The sequence below is a fragment of the Benincasa hispida genome, chromosome 6 (genome assembly GCF_027475165.1).
Source record: "Benincasa hispida cultivar pf3 chromosome 6, pf3_genome.v1.1, whole genome shotgun sequence".
In the NCBI taxonomy this organism is placed as follows: domain Eukaryota; kingdom Viridiplantae; phylum Streptophyta; class Magnoliopsida; order Cucurbitales; family Cucurbitaceae; genus Benincasa; species Benincasa hispida.
In genome coordinates this window covers 55,139,471-55,166,984 of record NC_143483.1, presented here as the reverse complement: position 1 = coordinate 55,166,984, position 27,514 = coordinate 55,139,471, and the positions used below count along the sequence as shown (strand labels likewise).

Here is a 27,514-nt window from a genome sequence, read left to right as displayed (position 1 = left end):
TCTTATATTTCATGATGCATGCACATACTTTATTGTAATTTCATCATGCTATATTATAACACTTATAACACAAAACATGCTTCCATCTGGTCGAAGTCTGTGTCTCCACTGATTGTGTACCAAACTTCCCCGCGATCCTCTACTGATGCTTGATTTTATGAAGTGGAAATGTGAATGATATGCGATGATGAAATTGCGTTGTGTACTCAAGTTTTCCCAGCGGAATATAAGTGTAAATTCCTCTGAGTTTTCTAGTAAGTCTAGAGTCGAACATAGGGACTTGTGAAAACAGATTGCGTTGGTAATTTTTATGAAAACTTTGGGGTAACCAAGTAAATAAATAAATTGTTGGTTTTTTTGTTTGCATTGATGAAAAATAAATAAATGCGGCAAAGTTTGAAAAGAGTTGGTAATCGGAAGATGCGATGAGCATGCAGTGAACGGGTTGAGAAAAGTTTTGGCTAACACTTCCTAGGATGCGTTCATGTTATGCGATCATGCAACATGCATACAACAGTAAACCACCTCTCAGTGTGAATGCCACGACTTCTAAGGTTAGAATGCATGCGATATATGTGCTAAGTCTATAAAACCTACACATAAGCCTCTATTCTTATTTATGCGATGATGAAATGACACACACACAAATAAGGCGACCACATAATATCATTCCCATCTCTAGGATGCATGCGATGCAAGTTGACAAACAGAGCTTATCTCTAAGTCCCTATCTCTTGTTTATGCAGTTCTAATCCTACTCTCTCGAGTCCAGATTCTAACCTAGCTCTCTCGAGTCATTAGGTTCTTTCTTTAGACTCTCTCTCGAGTAGCTCTAAAGGGTATTTGGCACAACATAAATCAAGACAATCGCAAGCAGTGAACTTCCTAGGTTATGTTAGCTTAGTTTTCCTCAATCCATTCGACTGGTTTAGCTACTCATGCGTGCTAAGAGAGTGAACATATGTAGAAATAGAACTTCCATTGTATAAATATGAAGATAAAGTACAAAATAACAATGCAAGTATAGAATAAAGGGCCTGGAAGCAATCACTTGCTGCCCAGGCTTTTACATTGATTTCTACTCGTGCTCAAAAGATAATCTCGCTCTCGCGAGAGTTGATCCGATCTCTGCTTCTTCGCCCCAAGGTTCTCTCTCGAGTTGCCCTGAGCGATCTTCGGCGTCACCACTCTTCTCTTGCTCCACCTGAAAATGAAAGAAACTACGAACTTGTGGAACAAAGAATAGCTAAACTCGTGAACTAGTTAATTAGTCAACTCGTCAACCCCTTTTCTAAAAAATTCCCTTGGTATTTATAAAGTGTCCATGTGAAAGGCGGCTTCTCTCTCATGGTTGTACAAATGGGATGGCTTTAATTCCTAACTGATGCGCCGAATAATTGTCATCAAAAAGCTGAATGTACTTTGTGACCGTTATCGGCTGTCAACTTAATTCGGATTCGACTGTCATCAGCTTTCTGTCCCATCGTGATTGATTAGCCTTTCACCCAGATGTGCCCACCTTGTTGCACTGACCAAGTTGCGGCGATCCTTCTTGGGCGAATGTTTGCAAACACAATCATCGTAAATTCTTGCAGTGAAGTTGTGATCGACCACTGATTTCCTATGATTGCAATTCTTGTATTGCGTCAACGCATATAAAAATACAAAAATCAACTGTTCTAATGCGTTTAACGCATGTGACCGCAATATTATGAAATCAATGTTTAATGGACGCAAATTAACATAATTCATCAACGTAATCTAACATTGTTTAAGAACTTAGCACTATGATAACGTGCATTTCTGCCCGTTATCACACCCCCAAATTTAAACAATGCTTGTCTTCAAGCATAAGCTAAAGATTCCTTTAGTAAGTCAACCGCAAAGTTCTTTTCCTAAATTTCTCAAGGATGCTTCGTTCAAATCCTATATACCAGGATTTTCTTAAGTCTTATTCAAGTCTCTTCTTAAAATATTTCTAAGACCTAGGGACTGCAAGCTTACCTTTCAAAAGGACTTTATTAAATTCCGGAATATCGCATGATTTATTTCAAAAAGAAAATTTTCTACCGGGGTGTCAAATGATTTTATCCTTGCATAAAAATTTTCTTCATTGATATTTTTTTCTGACTTTGCGCTGATCCAAGTGCCTTCCCTTCGTTTTGGCTTGCCTCCATGGGTGTCATGCGAACATCCAACTATGAGCAATGCACTCTTTCTCAGACTAAACTCATACCTTGGTAGTGGAGTTGTAGTCATTTATTTATGCGTTGATCTTGGTGACTTACTTTCGTTTTGGCTTGCCCCCACGTGTGTCATGCGGACATCCAACTTCGGGTAAGTGTCTTTCATAACTTAACTCTTATCAACATAGGTTTCCCATTGCATTGACAGTGGAGTTGTTATTCTCAATTTTTTTTTTTTTAGAATAACAAGGTTGAAAATAAATACCTTACCTTCAAATTTAAAATGTGGCAATGTCCTCATTGCCAAAAGATTGAAATAGTCGTGCGATGTTCTTAGAATGCGTTGTAAAAAGAGTTTGAAAGAAAGCTAGCAAACCCCTAACTTCTAGAAATATTTCATGAGGTGACTATCTTAAGACTAAGTTGACTTTAGTATATACGAAAGTAATAGAAGCATATTTTTCATCATTGAAATCATACTTGGCAAAGAAACTGAATGCGGTAAACTACTAAATTTATCTTCGTCAAATGATTGTGGTAATCAAAGAGGATGCGGTGATAAAGGTTTTAAAACTAACATGCGATGTGATAGCGCAAAATTTGAAATAAAGATAAGGAAGAGTACACCCCCAAATTTACATTGTTGCCCGCGTTGTGTATTGACGTATCCATCTTTGCAGCGATCTCTCTTCTTTGGATTGCGGCGATGGAGGAAGATAAGAGGCTTCTTCGCGTAACATTTCTGCAATCCAGCGCCTCGATCGTTGCAATAAAAATAGAGAGAGGGTCAAATGATTTAAAACAAAACAACAATTTTTTTTTTAGAGCAGTGTAGATAAATAATAAACAAAGTAATTGCGATAATAGATAATAACGAGTAAGATAAAAGTTCATGAAGTATTTGATGCAGGAAAAGGATATTCAAAAGGATTGCGTCCCTGATGAGGTTGAATCATATAATACTCAGGGACCACTTATTCCAGGCTGGTTTGTTCACGTCCATGGTGGCTTTTCTCTCTTTTCTTTGTCCTCTGGGATCTTTACTGCCTTAATTCGGAGTTTCTCCCCATGAATGCTCATTACAATTTCCCCCTTACACACATCAATTTGAGCGCGACCAGTTGAAAGGAAAGGTAGTCCCAATATGATGGGCGCATCTTCGTCCGCTTTATAATCCAAAATGAGGAAGTCTACCGGCATGATGAATTTATCGATTGAAATTGCGGCATTTTTCAACTCTCCTTTAGGGTGTATTCGAGATCTATTCACGAGTAGGAGAGTTTTCTTCTGGGTGTAAATGTGCCAGCATTCAATTATTTGAAGATTGATAGCGGCATTATGTTTATACTTGCTCCAAGATCGCATAGTGCTTGGCCACTGAAGGTCCCTCCAAAAGAGCATGGGATCGTGAAGATTCCTGGGTCGCCCATTTTAGGTGGGATCATAGCATTTTGCGCTGCAGCCACTATTGCGATCTTTCCTTCCTCATTTTGTTCCTCTTTCAGTCTTTGTGGAGTTGTTGGTGGTTGGACTTCTTTTATTCCAAGATCTAGAGGCTTAAGGGTGGACGCAACTTCAGGGTTTATTTTCTTGGGCTTCTCCAAACTATAGGTCAACGGGTCTTCGGTTGTCGCCGCATTCAAGTTGGTCGCAATGTGCTTTTCCCCTACTTCTGCGGTCATGTTGTCACTTAGCAAGGAGATTGCTAAGCATTGTTCCTTCCCGTTACCCCCAGCATTGCGAGGGAGCTCAGTTAAGCTCGGCAACGCTCCTTGCGGTCTATTTTTCAGCTCGCCCGCAATTTGTCCCATTTGGATTTCGAGATTTCTAATAGATGTAGCTTGGTTCTGAAGCACTGATTCGTTTTTCTCAATGTATTGCTTCAGCAGGCTCTCTAAGGATGAAGATTGTGGTGGTTGTGAGCTACTAGCTTGGCTTTGTGCTGGACCGTTGTTTTGCAGGAAAAATTTGGGTGGCCCTCCTTTTTGTGCCACAGGTTGAAAGCTTTGTTGTTGATTTTTTCACGCAAAATTTGGGTGGTTTCGCCACCCGGGGTTAGATGTATTGGAATAAGGGTTATCTCTTATGAAGCATACCGACTGCGGGTTTGTTGGGCATTCCTCCATCAGGTGAGCATCTCCACAAAAGACACAACTTGCGGTCGTTTGAGTGATTGCGCTGACCTGCCCTTTCTTCGCTCCCATATTATTAATTGCGATGTCTTGTATCAAACTCATCATCACAGTCATTTTATTTTGCAGGGATGCGATGGCCCCATTGTTTGCGTCATTTTCTTTGATTCTTAATGTTTGATCACTTTCCCTCATATCCTCGTGATTTTTGGAAATTCAATCAAGTATAATCTTAGCCTTCTCATATATTTTGTCGAGCAGACCACCAGCGGCTGCCGCATTGGCAGCAGTCTGCGAAGAGGGATTCAATCCTTGGTAGAAAATCTCCATTTGTAGGCAACTGGTAAGCCATTATGTGGACAGTCTCTTACCAGCCGCTTGAACCTCTCCCAGGCATTGTTGAGCGATTAGTCATCTTCTTGTTCAAATTTTGTTATTAATTTTCTTCTCCTTGCATTCTAGGTTGGTGGGAAATACTTCTTCATAAATTTTTCCACCACCTGTTCCCACAAAGTTATCTCTCTCGGTTCGAGAGAATATGCCTATTTCCTCACCTGATCACACAAATAAAATGGGAACAGAGTTAGTCGAACTTCCTTGGTTGAGATATTCGGGAATACAAAAGTGTTGCAGATTTCTATGAAGCTCTGGAGGTAGGCGTGCGGGTCTTCGCCACGCCTTTCTCCAAACTACCCAGCAGCCTGGATCATCTGTAACATTACTGGCTTCATTTCAAATCTCGATCCATCTAATGTCGGCCTCATGATTCCTAGAGAGAAATCGTAGAGGTTAGGTGACGCATAGTCCCGAATGGGTCTATTGCGGTCATTCGTCAGAAGGATGGGGTTGCCCATTATATTATTCGCGTTAAAGGCCCTTGCGTCCGGTTGCTCCGCCATTCTTGGTGTTCTTTCTTGTTGTTGTTGGCGGTCTCTTAATCTTCTTCTAAATGTCCTCTCAATCTCCGGGTCGTAATTCACCAGAGATTGAGAGTCTACAAAGAAATCAAAAAAATTACTGTTAGCACTCTATTTTGCCGAAGTCCCCGGCAATGACGCCAAAAACTTGATGTTTGATTTTATGAAGTGAAAATATGGATGATATGTGATGATGAAATTACGTTGTGCACTCAAGTTTCCCCAGTGGAATCCAAGTGTAAATTCCTCTAAGTTTCCTGATAAGTCCAAGGTCGAACACAAGGACTTGTGAAAACAGATTGCGTTGGTAATTTTTATGAAAACCTTGCGGTAACCAAGTAAATAAATAAATTGTTGGGTTTATTGTTTTCGTTGATGAAAAAGAAATAAATGCGGAAGAGTTTGAAAATAGTTGGTAATCGGAAGATGCGATGAGTATGCGGAAGTTTTGGCTAACACTTCCTAGGATGCGTTCATGTTATGCGATCATGCAACATGCATACAACAGTAAACCACCTCTCGGTGCGAATGCCACGACTTCTAAGGTTAGAATGCATGCGATATATGTGCTAAGTCTATAGGACCTACACATAAGCCTCTATTCTTATTTATGCGATGATGAAATGACACACACACAAATAAGGCGACCACATAATATCATTCCCATCTCTAGGATGCATGCGATGCAAGTTGACAAACAGAGCTTATCTCTAAGTCCCTATCTTTTGTTTATGCAGTTCTAATCTTGCTCTCTCGAGTCCAGATTCTAACCTAGCTCTCTTGATTCATTAGATTCTTTCTTTAGACTCTTTCTCGAGTAGCTCTAAAGGGTATTTGGCACAACATAAATCAAGACAATCGCAAGCAGTGAACTTCCTAGATCATGTTAGCTTAGTTTTCCTCAACCCATTCGACTAGTTTAGCTACTCATGTGTGCTAAAAGAGTGAATAGATGTAGAAATAGAACTTCCATTGTATAAATATGAAGATGAAGTAAAAATAACAATGCAAGTATAGAATAAAGGGCCTGGAAGCAATCTCTTATTGCCTAGGCTTTTACACTGATTTCTACTCGTGCTCAAAAGATAATCTCGCTCTCGCGAGAGTCAGCCCGCTCTCTGCTTCTTCGCCCCAAGGTTCTCTCTCGAGTTGCCCTGAGCGATCTCTGGCGTCACAACTCTTCTCTTGCTTCGCCTTAAAATGAAAGAAACTGCGAACTTTTGGAACAAAGAATAGCTGAACTCGTGAACTGGTTAATTCGTCAACTCATCAACCCCTTTTCTGAAGAATTTCCTTGGTATTTATAAAGCGTCCATGGTGAAAGGCAGCTTCTCTTTCATGGTTGTACAAATGGGACGGCTTTAATTCCTAACTGATGCGCCGAATAATTGTCACCGAAAAGCTTAATGTACATTGTGACCGTTATCGGCTGTCAACATAATTCGAATTCGACTGTCATCAGCTTTCTGCCCCCATTGCGATTGATTAGCCTTTCACCCAGATGCACCCACCATGTTGCACTGACCAAGTTGCGGCGATCCTTCTTGGGCAAATGTTTACGAACACAATCATCACAAAGCCTTGCGGTGAAGTTGCGCTCAACCAGTGATTTCCTATGATCGCAATTCTTGCATTGCATCAACGTATACAAAAATACAAAAATCAATTGTTCTAATGCGTTGAACGCATGCGACCGTAATATTATGAAATCGATGTTTAATGGACACAAATTAACATAATTCATCAACACAATCCAACATTGTTTAAGAACTTAGCACTATGATAACGTGCATTTCTTACCGTTATCATCTACACGAAAGAGCAAATGCTTTATTCAGTCGTTTACCAACGCTTTCAGAGCTAAACGATCGTGTACCTTTTACTATGCAATAAAGCACGAGGTACGCGATCGTGCAGCGTGCTCTGTAGTAAAATCCTTATACGATTATCTAAACGACTACGATGCGATGAAGCACTATCGTCTAAACGATCACTGAACAAGCACCTTCGTATCGCACACCGCATGATCGTGTAGTCAGTGACTACGCAATGAGCATGCTAACTACATGATCGTTTAGCACGCCTCTTTTTTCTAAACGATGAGCATCAAATGCTCCTACTTGATCATCTATCTCCAACATCTACGTGATCGGGCAACTAACACTATGCGATAGAGTAAACGATTTACCCTATCGTTTACATTAGCTATACAATTGTATAGAAAAATCTACACGATCATTTAGCCAAATCCCAACGATCATTTACCTGAGGCTACACGACACGACCAACTCTTGGTCTTCTTCTTCGCTGAGAACCGCATCTCCATGCTTCGAAACCTCATCACGAACGACTCGACTAACTCAAACACTTTGAATTACAGACTCGATAGCATGTTAATTATGCCCAAAAACACAGGGGCCTTTACAAATTAACACTTTGTAATTTAAAGAAAGCTTTAAACAGAGGCAATTAAACCTATAAACATTCATCAATGCCATCCACAAATGCATTTAACAGTTAAACGCAATGCAGAAAACCCACCACGACTGTAAAAGATGTTTAAAACAAGAAGTGAAATTTGGAATGTCAGAACAACCTGGCTCTGATCCCAATTGAAGGAAATCGGACATGAGGATTTCCATGAGCAACAAAATGATCGTTCTAAATTTCAATCGTATATGAACATTAACAATTACAATCAAGAAAAGGAAACATACAGGTTATGCGCAAAACCGAAATTACAGCATGCTTTACTATACGATCAAGGGAAAGAATACACATACCTTTGAAGACTCATCTTAAATCTCCCTTGATCATGAATGCTTCGAACATACTCCAATACTGTAGCACACGAACACTCAAACTCAGTGATCTCCAAGACCACGAACAATTAGCAACCACCACATGAACACCACGAACTCAACAAACGACCTCCAAATAACCTCGAACAATGTCGAGTTGAGTACGACACTACCACAATGGCTACCTTGGTATTCTCAGTGTGAGAATCCAGAAGTGTGGGCTTTGTGTTTACTTGGTTAGAGGACGAGACCGGAGGAACAATCGTGTAAACGATTGAGTTTGTGGGAGATGACAAGGTCTATCGTATAGATGATGCCCAATCGCTTAGAAGAAGCTCCACGATCATTTAGCAAAAACTTCACGATCCTTTAACTATCGGCCAACTGAGTGACTATCGTATAGAAACACTCCATGATCGTCTCGTCTCTTTTCAGTTGTCGTTTAGTAAATCTTATTTACTTAACAGCCAACCGTGAGTAATTTATGAGAATAAAAAAAACTCAAAACTAACTAAAATTACGAAAATATTTTTCCTTTTATCACACGATTACCATGAAACCACCAATAACCTCTCACTCAATTGTTATTAGAGAAAAAAAGATAATTATCCAATAATTAATATTATTATAAATATATATGATAACCAACTTACCATACTATATTTATAACCTATAGTTTTAATATTTCATCTCGTGAAACGTATAAACCATAGCTCTTTTTCTATTTCATGGTACTTGATGTAAATCTCATTTCCATTAATCCTCCACTTGATGTATCTCATACATCACACCGATCATATCATATATAATCAAATTACCTCTTGTCAATTTGAATATTTCAAATCAACACCAAGAACTGATTCTCAACTTGAATCCATTGAGCTACCAAGTGGACCTTATGGACCTGTAGCTTGAAGCTCCAACAGTACATGAATAACTGACTAAACTCTTTAGTCACAAGATCCACCATTCGTTAACTGCCAGGCACTCCACTAAAGACTGATAGTTGAACTATCCTTACTACAGATATATTATGTGTCCATATCAACCAATCAACAGTGCGATAATCCTTCACAGATCGCTCGTAAGTATAGCTGGGCCAATAACCATTATGCCCTTGTAGATACATCTAACTTCTTAAGTACCATCGATCCCTCTAATGAACATAAGTCATAGTCCTACTATGACTAAGTCCTATCTTCCAAAGAGAAGCTGTGGCTACTATGTTCAAGACTCGGAATCAGCCCTTAAGGGAACAATCTATCTACTTACCCCTGCTTTGGGGAAGGAGTGAATTCCATCTTGTGTAACTGAGTTTCCAACACCAAAATCAAACAAGTCCCCAAAAAGGTAGGCATGTTGTGTTAGCAATCTGACTACTCTCACCCATACTAATCCCCATTATGAGATAAGTTGGCTATAGTCCAAACAAAACTCCAACTGGACTGTCCTCAAAGGTAGGAGTTCCCAAAACATTTAGGATTGAGGTCCTACCATCTATGGTTGTTTAAGTGAGATGTAAGTCTTCAGTATCAACGACGTTATATACAGAGACTAGTCATCTCGTGGTCCAATCTTATAGAAACTCTTTGTATAGGACACCCTCGCTCGCATGTCTCCACATGAGTGGTCAGAATCTACCATTTGTAGTAGTTTACAACACTTTCAAACCTCTACAAAGAGGGTCGTATCCATAGTGTCACCAGGATCAGGTATCCCTCCTTAATCCTTATACTACAGACCTATTTAGGTTATCACTTAAGGCATGATCCACTTGTATATCTTATATACATGCTTAAGTTTACATACAATAACCATGGAGCTTTGTAATTTATTGGATATGAGTAAATGCAAGATAAAATAACTCTTATTTTATTCATAACAATGTATATAAATTACAAACTACGAGACTCCGGGAGAATTAGGACACCAATCCCAACATTTTTAATATCAGTCAGAAACCCTACATCATTTCCAATGAGTAGGATATCATGCACATACAGTACTAGGAAAGCTACTGAGTTATTGATGATCTTCTTGTAAACACAAGGCTCATCAACGTTTTGATCAAAACCAAACGATTTGACCGCATTGTTAAATCTAATGTTCCATGATCTAGACGCTTGTTTCAGCCTATAAATGGACCTATTAAGCTTGCAAACTCTTTGCTTTTGATCTTGAACTACGAACCCCTCATGTTGAGCCATGTAGATGGTCTTTTCAAGATTACCATTGAGAAAGACAGACTTGACGTCCATTTTCCATATCTCATAATCATAAAATATGGCTATGGACAGGAGTATCCTGATAGAATTAAGCATGACAACAGGTGAGAAAGCTTTCTCATAGTCCACTCCCTCAACCTGGGTTGCCACGAGTCGAGCCTTAAAGTTTTGCACCTTTCCAACTACACCTCGCTTTTGCTTATAGATCCATTTACACCCTATAGGTCTTACCCTATCAGGTGGATCCATAAGCTCCCAGACTTGATTGAAGTACATAGACTCCACCTCCTGGTTCATGGCCTTAATCCACTCATCCTTGTCAACATCCTCCATTGCTTACTTAAAAGACAATGGATCCTCGACCACATCATTAGAAATGACGTTTTGGGTTTCAGTCAAACCCATGTAGCAATCTGGTGGGTTCATAACCCTCCCACTACGTCGAGACAGTCTCAACTCTTGAGTTGGTTGACTAGATGTACCGACCTCAACAACTCTTGTTGATCTGTCAGTCTGTTCAACAACTCTTGTTGAACCCTCAGTAGTGTCGGTCTCACTAGAAATCTCATGTAAAACAAGCTTACTATGTGGCTTATGATCGCAGATGTGCTCTTCTTCCAAGAAGATAGCATTTGTAGAAACAAACACTTTGTTCTCACTCGGGTCATAGAAGTATCCACCCCTCATTTCCCTAGGGTAGCCTACAAAAAGGCAAACTTTCGAACGCGATTCCAATTTCTTTGTGTTAGTCATAAGCACGTGGGTCAGACACCCTCTAAATCCTAAAGTGGCGTAAACTACCTTTATGGTCTCTCGAAAAATTAAAAGGTGTTTCAGAAAAACTTTTTGAAAGAACGTTGTTCAGAATGTAGCATGCAGTCTCCACTACAAAACCCCAAAATTAGTTTGAAAGATGAGCATAACTCATCATAGACCGAACCATGTCCAAAAAGGTTTTGTTTCTCCTTTCTGATATACCATTTTGCTGAGGTGTACCTGGGCTCAAGAGTTGTAATCCCATGTAGTTCTTGAATTGGAGGACCATATACTTTCCACCACGATCAGATCGTAGTGTTTTTATCTTCTTACCTAACAAGTTTTCAACTTCAACCTTATACTCCTTGAACTTGTCAAGGGCTTCAGACTTATGATGCATTAGGTAGAGATATCCGTACCTTAAATAATCATCTATGAAAGAGATGAAATATTCATAACCACCTCGAGCCCTAACACTCATTGGACCACAAAGGTTAGAATGTACAAGCTCCAAGGCTTCCTTGGCTCTGTAATCTTTTCCAGTAAAAGATCGTTTGGTCATCTTGCCTTCGAGGCATGATTCACACACCAGCAACGAGTTTTCTTCTAAACTCTTTAGAAGTCCACTTTTCACCAACTGATCAATCCTATTGAGGTTGATGTGACCTAATCTTAGATGCCAAAGATGGGCATTTTCCTTAGGAGAAACCTTTGGTCTTTTAGCTATTGTCGCCGTACTGAACATTTCAATATTAAACAAGGCTTTTATGACGTACATATAAGTTACTTTCCATTGAACCAAAACCAATCTCCATTCTATTCTTGAAAATAAACACTTTACTCTCAGAAAAGGAGATGGTATAACCTTGTTCTTGAGACAAGAAACTGAGATTAAGTTCCTCATGATATAAGGAACTACGAAAACATTATCCAGTAACAGAAAACGTTTCTTGTCTAAAAATAACTTTAGCCTACCTATAACAACAGCTGAAACAACCTCACCAGTACCAACTCATAGAATCAACTCTCCATTGGCAACGTTTGCCAGAAACTGAATCCTTGGTAAGAGGAATTGACGTGATTAGTAGCACCTGAATCAAGGATCCATGCAGAATCATCATTCTCTACCAAACACGTCTCTAAGACCAATAAATCACATTTACTATCTTTAGACATCATCCTCTTTTGAAGAGTAGTGGGATTAGTATCAGAACCTAAATAAGCTCCAAGTTCAATGTAGAGAACATTTCTCGACTATGAACCTCAACAGAGTCAGCAACAATTGTTTTCTCTTCCTAGAGTTTAACTGGGGAATTGACACTACTGGTTTTGTCATCCATCTCTTTGTGCTCAAAAAGTGAGAACTGACGTTCAAACAAATCTTGCAACGAGACCATGATCTCACGTGCAATGACCATGTTCTCAACCCTTCTGGCCAAAATATCAGATATGCTAGCCAATATGTGAAGTCGGGCCAATGAATTAGCCTTCATCCACACCTCATATGCATTACGAACACTTTGCAGTACATCAAGGGTCAGGACTTGAGGAAACTCCTCAACCATGACAAATTCGAGGTTGTTTACCACGAAATACATTTTAAAAGACTCTTTCCACTGTATGTAACCGGTCAAATTAGAGGCATTAAACGGAAAATCAAACATGTTGCTGGAAAAAAAAACACATTGAACTGCATTAGGTTTTAAGCAAATACCCATTGAAAAAACATACAACATCCAATAAGGTTTAGAAAAACTAACACAAACCCCTTGTGACATCTAGTTTCGCAATGACGCTTCAAAGGTTTAGGACAAAGGTCGCCGAAGGGTGGTCAATTCATCCCTCCTCTGAATTGAGATATTCTCAACCTTCCATTAATACTAGAACAACTCTTGCTTCTATAACGACTAGCCATCATTGACTTGGTCAAAAAATCATTAACTTGCTTAACAATTTCTCTAAGTGTGACCTGCCATTTTAGGCCCTAAAGATTCACCCCAAGCAGGCAATCTAGAGGGAAAAAATCCGATTGGGGCAAAAACTAAAATGACCCTATCCATTTCTGGAGTTCACCTTGATATTGACCAACTGTATAAAACCCATTCGAAGGGGAAGGCTCCCAGGGCATGACAAGGGAGTATAGAATGATCTCACGGTGCGAACCAATGACAGAGACTGTAGGACGTGTTGACACACACCCTTCACCCACTTACTATATACACTCTCTCCATCCACCTTTATATTGACTCATGTAAACACCATCTGAAGGGGGATGCTCCCAGGGCACCACGAGGCCAAGCATGAATCTCGCAGCGTGAACATTCAGGGAGAAATGTAAGTGGAGTCATTGACATATCATATACATCTCTTCCTCCCACTGAGTATTTTATAACCTAAAGTTTAGTTTATTTAGAATAAACACGGCTAAGAATTTTAATTAAGTGACTTTTTAGGTTTACCTAAGAGCAACATTTACCTTGGATAGTCAAATAACTTTTGATCATCATCCATTAAACTATTTAACGGAGTCTTGATCAATTGTTGCATGCTTGCAGAAAATCTATCTAATTCACCTTTCCAGGTAGGTTCTCAGGTAGGGGTGTTCTGTTTCCGTCAGCTTAAGTAACCTAGCCTAGACAGAACCCCCCTTAGATAAAATGTCCCTTATAGATAGATTTGATACAATTTTAATCTTTTATGCCAATCAATTTAATCCTATTAAACCGATTTAAAAAGATTAAACTGGGTTGCTGATCCCATTAGAACCCTTGAACTTAGGTCTATCTCAATCCAATTTTAAAACCCTTTTAAAACATGAGTTCACCCTAAGCCCACATGCAACTCTTTCTTATCGATTTTAGTTCTAATTTCTATTATAATGCTTATAATAGAAACAATCAAAACCATTCACAACGCAAAGCAAACACATATAATGCGTTCATAATGCTTATCAACAGCCTAAGTGTCATGCTCCATGCATTGTTCATTCATTGCTACTTTTATATAACACTTATGCAAATAAGCAACAAACCAAGCAAAAACACGCTTCCATTCACCCTTATACTATAACGCTTATAATATAAGGATGATGCATAAATATGCTTACTGCATGCATAAATATAACTCTTATATTTCATGATGCATGTGTATACTCTCTTGTAATTTCATCATGCCATATTATAACACTTATAATACATGATGCATGAATAATTGCACAATCTAAGGTGGGTTTCAAAACTATATGTCAAACACTTTGGCATATAAACCATATACATCTCATGTATATTAAACAAATGTTGATGAACCAAGAAAAATTACCTCAAATCCACAAAACTAAAAGCTAACTATTACAAAAGCAAAGAGTCTCCGATTCAAACAGGAGAACTAGGTCTTGAACCGTCCAGTCGAAGTCTGCATCTCTACTGATCGTGTACCAAACTTCCTCGTGATCATCTACACGAAAGAATAAACGCTTATGAAAGAATAAATGCTTTACTCAATTTTTTACCTACGCTTTCAGAGCTAAACGATCGTGTACCTTTTACTATGCAATGAAGCATGAGGTACGCGATCGTGCAGAGCGCAATGCCTTTCATAAGCCTTATACGATTGTCTAAATGACAATGATGCGATAAAGCACGATCGTCTAAACGACCGTTGAGCGAGTGCCTAAGTACTGTATACCGTTTTATCGTGTAGTCAATGACTATGAAATGAGCATGCTAACTACATGATCGTTTAGCGTGCACCTTTTATTAAATGATGAGCATCACATGCTCCCACTCAATCGTTTACCTCCAGCGTCTACGCGATCGGACAACCAACGCTACACGATAAAGCAAACACTTTACCCTATCGTTTAGCATTAGCTAAACGATTGTTTAGTAAATACTACACGATCGTTTAGTTAAATCCCAACGATCGTTTACCTGATGCTACATGACACGACCAACTCTTGATCTTCTTCCTCGCTGAGAACAGCATCTCCATGCTTCGAAACTTCATCACGAACGACTCGACAAACTCAAACTTTTTGAATTAAAAATTAAATTGCATGTTAATTATGCCCAAAAACGCAGGGGGCCTTACAAATTAACAGTTTGTAATTGAAAGAAAGATTTAAATGGAGGCAATTAAACCCATAAACATTCATCAACACCATCCACAAATGCATTTAACAATTAAACGTAATACAGAATACCCACCACGACTGTAAAAGATGTTTAAAACAGGAGTGAAATTTGGAATATCAAAACAACCTGGCTCTGATACCAATTGAAGAAAATCGGATATGAGGATTTCCATGAGCAGTAGAATAATAGTTCCAAATTTCATTTGTATTTGAACATAAACAATTACAACTAAGAAACGGAAACTAACTGGTCATGCAACATACAAAATTACAGCATGCTTTACAAACTAACTGGTCATGCAACATACGAAATTACAGCATGCTTTACATAAGATCAGGGGATAGAATTATACATACCTTTGAAGACTCATCTTCAAAATCCCTCGATCATGAACGCTCGTGCAATCAACTAGACAGAAATCCCGAATGCTCGAACATTATGTCTGCAACACAGCATGATCACAGTGACCACCACACGAACACCGCAAACACAATGAACGACCTCTAAAAACCTCAACTTATTCAAGTTGAGTACGACACCACTACAATGGCTACCTTGGTATTCTCGGTGTGAGAATCCAGAAGTGTGAGCTCTGTGTAAACTTGGTTTGAGGAAGAGACCAGAGGAATAAAAATCGTGTAAACGATTGAGTAATTTAAGCTTTGCGATCGTTTAGTTAAAGGCCAGCTAAGTGAACTATTGTGTAGTGTCACTCCACGATCGTTTAGTCTCTCTTGACCTATCGTTTAGTGAATCTAATCCACTTGACAACCTTTTCGTGAGTAATTTTCGAGAATCGAAAATCTCAACTCAACTACTAAATTTAGGAAAACATTTTTCCTTTTATCTCTCAATTACCATGAAACCACCAATAACCTCCCACTCAATTGGTTATTAGAGGAAAAGATATAATTATCCAATAATTAGTATTATTATAAATATATATATGATAACCAACTTATGATATTATATTTATAACCTATAGTTTTAATATTTCATCTCATGAAACATATAAGATCATAGTTCTTTTTCTATTTTATGGTACTTAATGTAAATCTCATTTACATTAATTCTCCACTTGATGTATCTCATACATCACACCGATCATATCATATATAATCAAATTTTCTCTTGTCGATTTGAACATTTCAAATCAACACCAAGAACTAATTCTCAACTTGAATCCATTGAGCTACCAAGGGGACCTTATGAACCTGTAGCTCGAAGCTCCAATGGTACGTGAATAACTGACTAAACTCTTTAGTCACGGCATCCAACATCCATTAACTTCCAGGCACTCCACTAAAGACCGACAACTGAACTCTCCTTACTACAGATATATTATGTGGCCATATCAACTAATCAACAGTATGATAACCCTTTCGTTCGTAAGTACAGCTGGACCAATAACTGTTATGCCCCTGTAGTTACATCTAACTCCTTAAGTACCACTGATCCCTCTAATGAACATAAGTCATAGTTTTACTATGACTGAATCCTCTCTTCCAAAGAGAAGTTGTGGCCACTATGTTCAAGACCCGGAATCAATCCTTAAGGGAGCAATCTATCTACTTACCCCTACTTCGGGGAAGGAGTGAATTCCATCTTGTGTAACTGAGTTTCCAACTCCTAAATCAGACAAATCCCCAAAAAGGTAGGCATGTTGAGTTGGCAATCTGGCCACTCTCACCCATACTGATCAAAGGACCGCCCTCAAAGGCAGGAGTTCCCAAAACACTCAGGATTGAGGTTGTGTCACCTATGGTCGTTTAGGTGAGATGTAAGTCTCCAGTATCAATGGCGTTATATGAAGGATCTCATATCTAAGAGTTCCATGAGAGCGTTCGGATCGCTCCGATCTCACCGTGATCAAAATACATATTTTACATTCAATACATACAGTTATGCAAACAAATCTTAATTAACGGCATATTAAGACAAAAATATAACAAGATGAGAGTTCCATACCAGTTGAAGACCGTCTTCAAAACTCCAAAACTCACCGTAGTGGAAACCCCCACGCGATCTACCAACACCCAGCAACAACGTCAACAACAGCAACACAAACGACCGCGAACACAAACGTCGTGGGGACGACACCACCACTAAAGAGCCCCGGGTATTCTTGGAGTGAAAACCCAAAAGGTGGTCTTTGGTAAATTTGGTAGAGGAAGGAGGAAATACGAATCATGTAGGCGATAAGCAAGTGGGAGGGAAAAAGACCGCAATCGCATAGCAGACTGTTTATCGTTTAGGAAGAGCTACACGATCGTGTAAGATTTACTGAACGATCGTTTAGGAAAAGGTATACGATCGTTTAGCTAAATTGGCACACTATACGATCATTTAGAGAAGCTATGCGATCGTGTAGGTGACAGTGTGCAATCGTTTAGACGCGAGGTAGACGATCATCTAGACGAAGAGCGACTATCGTATAGGCTCTCGTTTTACGTAAACGATCGTTCTCTATTCTCCAACGCACGCTCCCGAATATCTTTTGGGCAATGATTGAACGTTCACTTCAAAAATGAAACGATTTCATTTTTATTTCATCGGTTACAATAACCGACTCATTCCCACTAACCCACGTCCAAACGTGAAAATTGGCTTAGTTATCATATAATTAACCAATTAATTAATTAATAAATATAATCATATTATATTTTTATCCTATAGTTTGATATCACATATCTACTATAGTATTTTATCCTCTACTTGATATAAATCATATTTATATCTAATTTCCTCCAAAATAATGTATCTCATACATTTAGCCAATTATATCATATATAATTAACCAGTCCAATTATATCATATATAATCGAACTTCCTCTTGTCAATTTGAACATTTCAAATTAACTCAAATACTGGTTCTTGACTTTATCCAAGCTACCTAGGGACCTAATGGACCTGTGGCTCGAAGCTCCAATAGTCCGTGAATAGCTGACTAAACTCTTTAGCCACGAGATCCACCATCCGTTAACTGTCAGGCATTTCACTAAAGACCAACAGCTGAACTCTTCTTACCACAGATATATTTATGTTCCATCGGATATAACCAAACATGAGTATGATGACCTTTCACAGATGCTCGTAAGTACAGCTGGGCCAAATTACCGTTATGCCCCTGTAGTTACATCTCACTCTTTAAGTACCACTGATTCCTCTAATGAACAATACAACATAGTCCAACTATGTGTGAACACCTCTCGGGCAGAGAGAAGGTGTGTGGCGCCACATCGTTCAAGCCCCGGAATCAGCCCTTAAGGGAACTATCTATCTACTTAACCCTGCCTGGGGAAGGAGTGAATTCCATCTTGTGTAGCTGAGTTCTCATCTTCTAAATCAGACGAATCCTCAAAATGGTAGGTTTGAATCGGTGAACTGACCACTCGCACCCATACAAATCAAAGGACCGCCCTCAATAGCAGAAGTTCCCAACTCACTCAGGATTGAGGTCATGTTACCTATGGTCATCCTAGTGAAGTGAAGTCTCTGTCATGAACGGTGTTATATAACGAGACGTTAACACTTAATGGTCAGGTCTTATACAAACTCTTTGTATAAGACGCCCCCGCTCGTATGTCCCCAACACGAATAATCAGGATCAGACCATCTGTGACAAGTCACAACACTTGTGACCATTCCAAAAAGCGGGCCACATCCGTAGCGTTACCAGGATAAGGTTTCCCTCCTATATCCATATACTATAGACTATTTTGGTTATCACTCAAGACATGATCCACTGTCACCACATACATGCTTGAGTCACATATAGATAACCAGGGGTTTTATGTTTATTGGTTTGTGGTAAAGCAAATAATACAAGTAACTGAGCAAAAATACAAGATGTGAAGTAAATATCATATATTAACAACACAAGCGTTCGTACATACTGTTTACAAACTATATGACAGGAAACTTTAGGGCATCAACCCCAACATTATATACAGAGACTAGTCATCTCGTGGTCCGGTCTTATACAAACTCTTTGTATAGGATACCCTCACTCGCATGTCTCCACATGAATGGTCAAGATCTATCATCTGTAGTAGATCATAATACTTGCAAACCTCTATAAAGCAGGTCGTATCCGTAGTGTCACCAGGATCAGGTATCCCCCCTTAATCTTTATACTACATACCTATTTAGGTTGTTACTTAAGGCATGATTTACTTGTATATCTCATATACATGCTTAAGTTTACATACAATAACCATGGAGCTACGTTTATTGGATATGAGTAAACGCCAGATAAAATTACTCTTATTTTATTCATAACAATGTGTATATATTATAAACTAGAGACTCCAGGAGAATTAGGACACCAATCCCACCAGTGGGAGGGTTGCGAACCCACCTATTCGCTCTATGGGTTTAACTAAAATCCTACCTATGGTAGCCGATGGCGAGGTTGAGGATCCATTTTCTTACAAGAAGGCAATGGAGGATGTTGATAGAGAGATGAATGGATCAAAGTCATGGATCTCGAAATGGAGTCTATGTACTTCAATTCAGTTTGGGATCTTGTAGATCAATTTGATAGGGTTAAACCTATAGGTTGTAAATGGTTCTACAAGAGGAAACGGGGTGCTGATGGGAAGGTGCAAACCTTCAAGGCTAGACTGGTGGCAAAGGGTTATATCCAGGTAGAGGGAGTCGACTATGAGTAGACTTTCTTGCATGTTATCATGCTGAAGTCTATCTGGATCCTCCTATCTATTGCCTCATATTATGACTATGAGATATGGAAAATGGATGTCAACATTGCTTTTCTGAATGTTAATCTTGAGGAGACCATTTATATGGTGCAAACCGAGGGATTCATAATCCAAGTTCAAGAGCAAAAGGTTTTTAAGCTTAATCGGTCCATTTATGGACTAAAATAGGCATCTCGATCTTGGAATATAAGATTTGATACTGCAATTAAATCTTATGGTTTTGATCAGAACGTTGATGAACCTTATGTCTACAAGAAGATCATCAACAGTTCAATAGTTTTCCTAGTATTGTATGTAGATGATATCTTACTCATTGGGAATGATGTAGGCTTATTGACTACAGTTAAGAACTGGCTAGCAACCCAATTCCAAATGAATGATTTGGGAGAGGCTTGGTTTGTTCTTGATATTCAGATCTTTCGAGATTGAAAGAACAAAATGCTAGCGTTATCTCATGCATCGTATATTAACAAGATGTTGATCAAGTATTTGATGTAGAAATTCAAGATGTTAATCAGTAAGTCGATCCTTCACAGGTTGTTCGTAATTACAGTTGGGTCAAAATTACCGTTTTACCCCTGTAAATACATCTCGTTCCTCAAATTCCTACTGACCCTCTAATGAACAATTTGGATTCATAATATTACTTATGAATCATGTCCTTCTCTACCACAAGAAGGCGGGGCCTCCGATTGTTAAAGACCTGGAATCAGTACTTAAGAGAACAACCTATCTGCTAACTCTAAAATGGGTAGAAGTGAATTCCATCTTGCAGGGTTACGTCCCTAGCTATCCATCCAGTCTTATCCCCAAAATAGAAGGCTTATTGAGCAATGTCGTTGGACTACTCTCACCCATGCAGATCAAAGAATAATCCCGAATAAACAGAAGTTTATAGCTAGCTCAGGATTAAGATCGAGTTATCCTTGGTTACTTAAGTATGAAATAGTCAGTTTTAACAGTAAACGGTCGTTATAAAGAAAAATGACTATTTCGTGGTTCAGTCTATATGCAAACTCATTGCACATGATGCCTCCACTCACATGTCTCTACATGAATGATCTGTGGATCACATCATTTGTATTACCTATACAAAATGAGTCGCATCCAATAGTGTTACCAGGATGAGATACCCAATTTCATCGATATACTTATAGACCATTTAGGCTATATACTATTAACTTGATCATGTTTATGTTACTACATAAAGTTAAAGTATTCATGTTATAGCCATGGATATGTTTATTGGATTTTCATAATAGAATGCAAAATCAACAACTTTATTGAATAAAATACTAAATAATATTTTATTGATAAATAGAATGTTTAACACAAAATTTATGAACTGCAAGTTCTAGGACATTCCCAACAAGCCTTTACTCGATGCATGATGGCCTTTGCTCAATGCACGTGGCCTTTACTCGTGATGGTCTTTAATCGATGCACGATGGCCCTTACTCGATGCACGATGACCTTTACTCGATCACGCATATCTTTCTCGATGAACGATCTGGCCTTTACTCGATGTATGACCTGGCCTTTACTCGATGCACGATGGCTTTTACTCGATGCATGATGGCCTTTACTCAATGATACTCAATGCTTGATCCCTTCCTTGCTCATGCATACTCGATGCACAATCCTTTCCTCCACCATGCATGGCTTTTACTCGATGCTTACCTAATGCTTACTCAATGCTTACCTAGTGTTTACCCGATGCTTGCCTAGTGTTTACTCGATACTTGGCCACCATTTTTACGACCAACACTTAGCCAAAAAATTTTCTTGCTTGGCTAACTTATAAACACCCAAGAGTCAAGTTTTCAATACTTAAGCATTTTCCTTCTTTATTTCCTTATCCTTTACCCATTTCTCCACAATTGCACTTTAACTTAAATATTAAATCCCTCATTTTACTAATCTCGACAATAAACATATTTAAGTAGGGAAAGTAAGGTTCGTGTTTCATAGCTCTAGCAGGTCAGGATCCAACGGGTCTAGTGCTCCAACAAATTGCTTGATAACCTTCAGCCCTAATCGTAGTACAGTAAGCTCTTCTACCATGGTTACACCGCTAAAGAATGTCGAAGCTAATGGCGGTAATAATAGCCCATATCGACGATTGACAGATATAGAGATAAAGCAAAAAAAAAGGATAAGAGATTTTGCTTCAAGCGCAACGAGAAGTTTAATTTTAGACATTGTTACAAGAAGAAGCTGCAATTTATGCTCGTTCAAGAAGGAAAGGATCGGGCGGACGATGGAGAGGAACCAGATATTGTTGGCCATGGAATGACGCATGAACATGAGACAAAAGAAAAATAAATCGCAGCTCTATCTCTCAGTTCGAGGATTGGATTGAGCTCCCCGAAGACGATTAAGGTTTGTAGGAGGATTAGCAATCGCAAGGTGGCAGTTCTAACTGATGAGGGTGCAACGTACAATTTCATCACATCAGAATTGGTGGCAAAAGTGCAACTGTCAGTCTCGCCATCTAGAAGTTATGGGGTGGTGTTAGGCTCGAGGGGTTCAGTTCAAGCAAATGGCATCTATAAAGGTGTGCTTCTGACTATCTCTTATTTATCTATAATTCACAATTTTCTTCCTCTCCCATTAGGTGATGCGGATGTAATATTATGAGTGTTATGGCTAGAGACCTTGGGTCAAATCTTGTTTGATTACTGGTTGTCAATAATGGAATTCGAGATTGGAGAGTGGTTAGATTAGCTACATAGTGATCATAGCTTGGTAAAATCCCAAATCTCCCTCAAATAGATGGTGAAAATGATGAATGAGGATGATCAGGGGCCATTGATTGAGTTGAATGCAATAGATGAGAAAGCTATGATGGCGGATAACGACTATGGAGATTTTCAAAACGAATTTTCTAGATTTTCAGAAGTAATTGAAGAGTTTTGAGAAAGTTTGAGTCCATCATCATGGTACCAACCGATCTTCCGCCAGTACGTGTTCATGATCATTCCATTGAGTTAGAACTAGGGGAAAGGCCAGTTAATATCAAACTATATAGATATCCTGAGTTCCAAAAGGATGATATTGAAAATATGGTTTAAAGACATGTTGATGGCTAGTGTAATTTAACCAAGTAGAAGTGCATTCTCATGCCATGTTCTGCTAGTTAAATAGAAATATGATAATTAGAGGTCTTGTGTTGACTATCGGGCCTTGAATAATGTCACTATTCTGGATAAGTATCCCATACCAATAGTTGATGAGTTGCTCGATGAACTGTCTGGCGCTGCAATTTTTTCTTAAGTCAACTTAAAGTCCGGTTATCATCAAATTCGAGTACAACAAGATGATGTCCATAAAACGGCCTTTTGAACTCTTGAGAGCCATTACGAATTCTTAGTTATGACATTTGGTTTGCAAAGCACCCCTTTGACCTTTCAAGCAATAATGAATGAAATATTTGTTAAATGATATATAATTAAACTTCTCTTCACCCACTAGCTTAAACTTTTGGGTCAATTGGTGATTTAATATGGTATTAGACCCATAAAACCCAAACGGGTATTGTCAGTCCAATAACAAGAAATTGTGATCTGATCAAGAATGGTGAACCCAAAAGAGGCACCATCTTGAGGGGGCATGTTAAGAATCTCACATTGGAAAAACCAAGGGGACTTACACTCCTTATAAGATAGATGAGCTACTCCAAGCCTCTGCATTGTTGTTTCCTTCCAAATTAATATTCATTCCAATTTTTTTTGTCTTTTTCATACATCAGACCCACAAGTGGAAGTGAATATTAATTGGGGAGAAAACAACGTTGCAGGGCTTTGAACACAGGACATCCTGAACCAACCTACTCTAATACCATCTTAAATTATTAGTTGACCCAAAAGCTTAAGCTTTTGGGTCAATCGGTGATTTAAGAGAAGGTAAATTTAATAAGAATATCTAACAATATTGAAGCCCCATCTTCAGCAATTCGTGCTATCCTTTTTTTATGACATCCTAATCTATAGTCGAACCATGGAAAAGCATGTGGGACATCTTATAACCATATTGGACATCTTAGTTCATAATCAATTTGTGGCAAATTTTAAGAAGTGCCAGTTTGGAGCAATGATAGCACCAAAAACGTGCTATTTTCCTCTTCTTAATTCTAGATCGTTACTACATTTAATGTGTTTATTTAATGATTGTATAGGTATTAAGCATCCTGGAGGTGGAATCAATCGTTACGAGTTGTTCGGGTTATAGAGCAATTAGGAACTAATTTAAGCAATCGAACTTCAAAAGGATGTGAAGGACGAAAATATCCCTGGATGGAGCGTTCTAACGCTCAGTCAAGCGTTGCGCAACACTACAAGACAGTAGCCTCCATAATGCTAAAAAAAAGGGTAGCACTGCAATGCCACATGTAGCGTTGCAACGCTTCAAATTTTAATGGAGGCGCACGCGTTGTTTGTCGTAGGGTTACAACGCTAGGTGCAGCATTGCAATGCTGAGACTACTATATAAAACATTTCTTCTTCATTTCAGGGCAAAATAATCACCCCCAATCGGCTCCTGAGCCGATTTCTCCATCTTCTCACCTCTCCCACTTGCAATTTTCTCTAATTTCTTCTTTCCTCTCATGTAATTAGTTGAGATGGAGCCCGAATTTGTCTTCTTCATCCCCTGGGAAGGTAAGTTCTAGGGTTTTCTCTAATTTAGAGGATTTTGGATTGAACTCTATGTAGTCTTTGGAATTTTATTTAAATGTAATCTTTATATCTTGATTATGAATTTCCTTTCTAATTGAATTGCTTTGTAATCATATTTTTTCTTGATTATCTAACAAACTACTTGGGATTTTATGATTGAATGCTTAAGATATTGGTTTGTAATATGTGACATAAAATTATATGTTGGTTTCTAGGAAGCAAAAGGTTAGATAGGTATGTGATTTGTCATCTATAACAAATAGTATTATTCCTATTGACCTAGGGGAAACTATATTAAATGTTTGGTTAGACGATGGAAACTAAATATTCATCCTAGTGTAAGCTCTAGAGCGAAATACGGTTAGGTAAATATGTTTAGTATGGATTCATCTAGCATGTTTAACTAATTAGGTAATTAGGACCATTGGTTGGATGTCCAATCAATTGGGCTAGACATAATTAAGAACCACAAAATTGTATTCGAATAATTTGATAAACAAGATTACATTGAGTCATTCTGATATTCATCCTCTAAGCTAGAACATCTCTATTAATTGCATTTCTATCTTTTATTTTTCCGCATTTTATTTTCTTACAATTCGACTTATCCAATCCACACTATCTCCCCCCCCCCCCCCCCCCCCATTTTACCGCTCAAAATGCGCTTCAAGGAACTAATCTTCCATACTTCCCTGAGGTTTGACCCTGAACTTGTCGCTTGTACTACCAGTTAGTATAAGTAGTTCGTTCGATGATTTATAAATATTATTTGACTGGAAGTCTTTTGGGAGCGACACCAAAAAGATTCTTCCGTCAAGTAACCAAAATTGAATATTTGGGCCACATCGTGTCGGCAACAAGGGTATCGACAGATCCAACCAAGCTTAAAGTGATGAGACAATGGCCTACACCTCAAAGTATCAATGAGCTACGCGGATTCCTCGATTTAACAGGGTAATACTGGAAGATTGTGGCAAACTATGGAACGGTCATGCTCCCCCTAACCCAATTGTTAAAAAAGGGACAATTTGTGTGGCGTGAGGAGGTAGAGACTATGTTTCAACCCTAGTAGTTAACGAATGTTGGTTAATTTGGTTAAAAGAGTTTAGTCAATTAATCTCGGATGTTGAAGCTCATGATTTGTAGGTCCATTAGGTCCCCTACTAGCTCATAAATAGACTAAACCTTAGAATAGTGTGATAAGAGTTTTTGAAGCGTTCAAATTCGATTTACAGGAATTATTATATACGATATATTTAAACATTTAATTATCAAATTAAACAAATTCAAAAATTAAAAATATTTAAATATTATTTACATGAATAAGGATTCATGTTTTGGGATGGATTTTTAATTAAATTAATATTGGATATAAAATTAATTTGAATAATTAAATTGTTAGTTAATCATTTAAAATTAATTTTTTGAATTAATTTTATAGAAAATAAAATTTTGGTTTTATAAAATTAAAATTGAAAAATTATTTTCAAATTTTAATGTGTTTTTGTGAAAAACATTTATTAAAATAGAAAATTACTTTTAAATAAGAGAAAGTGGTTTTATCCCACTTTTTCCCCTAAAATCTCACTTAGATTTTTTATGTGTTTGGTGTCATTTAGTTATGCAATGGGATTACATGTAAAATTTGAATAAAAACACAAGTTTATTTAGATGAGAGGGTTCATGCAATTTCAATCCTTGAAGAAATAATTGCTCTCTCAAGTTCTTCACCAAACACAAAAAAATTTCTCCAAAATTTTCCAAAATTCACTCTCATTTTGGATTCCACCATCCAATCTAAGGACCTAGAGGATAGTAGGGAAGATCTTGTGGTGATCTACAAGCATTGGAAAGAAGAATCGAGTTGTAGATCGGAGCTAATTGGAGTATTCTTCAAAGGTATTGTTTCTGAAACCCTAAATGAAATTTCTAACCATGCATGCTTATAGTCTAAAATTGATGTAGTTAGAATGCTTAAGATCCTAATTGCTTCTACTGGTTGATTGTCAATACCATCAATTGGTATCAAAACCATATTTTAGTACTCAATTATTATTAATTTTGGTTTTGGTGGGTATTTATTCATGTGATGAATGAGTGTGCTAAAATGGATAATTTTGGTTTTAAAAATGCATGATGTTTGTTGATAACTTATAGAAATACAAGTTATCGTACCTCTTTTATTTTAAAGAATAGGAAAAAGGTATGAAATTATGACACTTGTACCAAAGAATTCATATAAAAATCAAATTATGCGATCATACAACTTCAACATCTGATATATTTAAATTACGGGTTGATATTACTATGTTTATGCAGAAAACTCGCCATCGTGACCAGGCGAACACATGATCGCATGAATCAAGCACTCACTGATGCAATCAAGGAAAAGCTATCAGATACAAACATACAATCGCATAACCAGCTATGGTAATAAAGCATGACATGGGCATTAGGAGTCAAATCATAGATTGAGTTGGTGGCTGACAAGAGAACTTCGTTGAAGATTCAATGAACTTCTGACGCGTTGCAGGCACACATCAGGGTATGGAATTTAATGTGTCCCATTGATGCTTAGATTTATGAGGTGTGGAAAATATGGATGATATGTATTGATGGATAGCGCTGTGTATTCAAGTTTCCCCAACGGAATCCAAGTGTAAATTCCTCTGAGTTTCCTGGTAAGTCTAGGGTCGAACACAGGGACTTCTGAAAATAGTTGCGTTGGAGATTTTTATGAAAACTTGCGATAACTAGAGAAATAAACAAGTGTTGGGTGGTTTTTGCATTGATGAAAATAATAATAAATGCGGCAGAGTTTGAAAACAATTGGTAAATGGGAAATACGATGAATATGCGGTGAACGGGTTGAGAAGGGTTTCGGTTAACACTCCCTAGGATGCGTTTATGCTTTGCGATCGTGCAACATGCATACAATAGTAAACCACCTCTCGGCGTGAATGCCAC

The 27,514-nt window shown here is 38.2% G+C and overlaps 1 long non-coding RNA gene across 1 annotated transcript in view; it reads left to right on the top strand.

The window, feature by feature from the left end:
• Positions 1-27,003, top strand: part of LOC120080448 (uncharacterized) — a 36,180-nt gene extending 9,177 nt beyond the window's left edge. The window contains exons 2-3 of the long non-coding RNA XR_005482516.2: positions 26,350-26,446; positions 26,867-27,003. This is a non-coding gene — a long non-coding RNA (uncharacterized LOC120080448). The remainder of the gene's footprint in view (positions 1-26,349; positions 26,447-26,866) is intronic.
• Positions 27,004-27,514: the final 511 nt, after the last annotated feature.